Raw genomic sequence first — 2,938 nt, 5'->3', positions numbered from 1 at the left:
GCCCGATCGACCTTTACGGAAGGGCGCACATCGTTAAGCAGTTGATGATCCCGGTTATTATGTACTATGGCACGCCCCTAGACATCAACAAACAAGCCATACAAAAACTAGAGAGCATACTGTTCCGCTTTCTCTGGAAGGGAAAAAAGGACAAAATCAGAAGAATCAAGATGACCAGACCACTCTAAAACGGGGGCCTGAACATCCCCTTAATCCATGAAGCAATCACCGCCACCAGAATAGAAACCATCGTTAAAACACTTAGTAACCCAAGCCACATCGGACACGGCCTTACCAAGTACTGGCTAGGTACAAGCCTATGCAAGTACTTCGACATCTCCTATACTGGACCTCAAGCTATCTTCCCTCCAAAGTACTATAAAACCCTTTTGGACGCCATCAGGAAATTGACCCCTATCCTCGGAGGCACGAGCATATCGGCGCACCCCAGGACCGTTATCTACATCACTCTCAGGAACATAAAAGACACCGACCTTCCCACAGAAAACAACCTCCTGACGTGGAAAAACAACAGGCTGAACTTCCTCTACGCCACAAGGAAAGAGCTCAACTTTAAAATCACCCACAACATACTTCCAGTCAACACCAAGGTGTCCAAATGGAACAAGAGAGCCTCAGACAAATGCCTTTATTGCCAAGAGCCAGAGACCGCAGACCATCTCTTCTTCAACTGCTTCACCGCACAGGCAGTGTGGCGCCTTGTAGGAGACAGGTTCCGCACCACAATATCTCACAGGCAAGCTCTCCACCTTGACGACCCACCACCAGGCATGAACAAACAGCTTCAACTTCTCCTGACATACACCATCATAGAGTTCCGGTTCCATATCTGGAAAATTAGAAACATCGCCCTTTTCCAGAAGTGCAGGAAAGGCTTACCGGACATTCTAAGAAGCTGTAGATCATCAATTAGAAACTTCCTTGAAATGAAACTGTCAGAATTAGGCCCAACCCAGTTCCAGAGACAGTGGTGCTCCCCGAGCAACCTAGCCTACCTTTGGAACGGTAAGTTGAAAATCAAGATCTAAAACCCCCTCTCCCTTACAACCAATCAGGCCGCACGTTCAAAATTTAAACGTTTCCTCCATAGCCCCCGCTTGTCGTACGGCTTCAGCCGTGCGCTTTGAACTTCCGGTCGGCGGTCGTCGACCCTTATTTCTCTCTCTCCCTCCTCCTCCCTCTCGCTCCGCGCGCTCACACCACGTGAGCGCCCGGAGCGGGACGGTGTGGGGAGACTGCAATTTACGAGTCAGCCAAGGACGTGTTTCACACCGAGGCTACTCTAATCCTACACATACACTAGTTTCTTTCGTTACGTACATTGTAGCTGGTATACTGCTACCTTGAAGGGACTTTCCACTCCCTTCTAAAAGCAGCGTGATGGAAAATTTCTTAGGTGTCACCAGATTTTAGAATCTGTTCCTCCATCTTAAAGTTTACCCCCCCAGGTCGGGCTCTTTAGTCCGCGACAGAGATGATGACGGGTAACACCGTGTTCACAATAAAGTGATCGGTACTCGACTGATCTGTTAATCGCTTCTCGGCCTTTTGGCTAAGATCAAAGCGAGAAGTAGTGTTCTTAGCCTATTATGTTATTAAGAGAATATTAGTTTCTATGATATTTTATATGTTTTTTCTAAGTATTGCAGCTATATCGAGGCTTTTACAGACTTATTCTGAAGTTGTGACATCTGAAGACGAAGAAGTGCCTGGAGCTCGCCCCACGACTGCCACGATCTGCCCTGGTGAAGGACTACCTCGAAGATCAGCTCTCTCCGGTGCCGTGACGTCAGCAGTCCAGTTCCTGACCTGCCATCGACTCTGCCTGGAGCACTGGATCCTGTGGACGCGGACGCCTGAGGGAACTCCTGTGGTAAGACTGCTTTTACTTTCCCGTACTAGCACCTTAACATTAGTGAGATTCTCACACACCCCCCGTCTGGAATTATGACTACGTTTACTCCTGCACCAAGAGTCAGAACTCTTGGAATAGAAATAGGTCCAGAGATAGAAAAAAGAACTTTGGCAAAAGCCCTCAGTGACTGTATCGGACCTGAAAATATATCCGGGTTCACACCCTTTGGATCTGGCAGATTTCAGGTGGTTGTTAGGAACATCAAATCGAGGGATAAATTAATCCAAGGGTTTAAATGCAAGGAATATGTGATCTATCCCTTTGTGGTAGGTAGCACCCTGAAACCAATTACGATAAACAGGTTCCCTGTTGAATATCTAGAAGAGGGAACGGATGTTATCACGGAAATCTTTACGAAATGGGGAGTCGTTAGCAACGTGAAAGCTGCGAACGATACAGATTTCCCTGATTGGAAGACGGGTGAAGTCACTTTCCTTTTAGAAATGAAGACAGAAGTCCCAAATTTTGTCATCCTGGGATCTACCAGGGTAGTAGTAAACTTCCCCGGTGTAAGGAAGCAGTGTTTTAAGTGTGCTGCCCTAGGTCACCTAAGTGCAAACTGCCCCAAAAACAGATGTCGCAATTGTTCCTCAGCAGAACACACACTGGATAAGTGTAAGGCATCATGCCTAAAATGTGGGGATAAAACTCACAAAGTGAATGTCTGCCCTAACAGAACAACAGCAGAAAGAACAGGAGGCACCATTTCTCCCAAGTCTGTACCCTTACAGACGATCCCTGCAGGAGACTCTCTATCCGTAGTGACAGAAACCGCCTCTACAGATCCTAACGCGTTCCCAGCACTTTCTGCCGCCACCACAGTTCAACAACCCAATAAAGACATAAGAAGAAAAAACGAAGTAGGGAATATCGCCACCGCCACCTCCGATAAAGGAAAAACAGCTCAACAGGCCCATATACAGACAACAGAACAGCATGCCATCACCACCGAAAAAGCCAATAAAAAGAAGACAACGATAATAAAGCCCAACCATGTGGAAG

At 47.1% G+C, this 2,938-nt stretch overlaps 1 pseudogene; it reads left to right on the top strand.

Moving 5' to 3' along the window:
- The first annotated feature begins 1,553 nt into the window (after positions 1 to 1,553).
- LOC150107074 (U2 spliceosomal RNA) lies at positions 1,554 to 1,800 on the top strand (annotated as a pseudogene).
- Positions 1,801 to 2,938: the final 1,138 nt, after the last annotated feature.

Source organism: Typopeltis vanoorti, chromosome 4 (genome assembly GCF_054136105.1).
Source record: "Typopeltis vanoorti isolate ZY-2024b chromosome 4, IOZ_Tvanoo_1.0, whole genome shotgun sequence".
Taxonomy (NCBI): domain Eukaryota; kingdom Metazoa; phylum Arthropoda; class Arachnida; order Uropygi; family Thelyphonidae; genus Typopeltis; species Typopeltis vanoorti.
The sequence above is the reverse complement of the archived record's forward strand: the minus strand, read 5'-3'. Positions and strand labels throughout refer to the sequence as shown.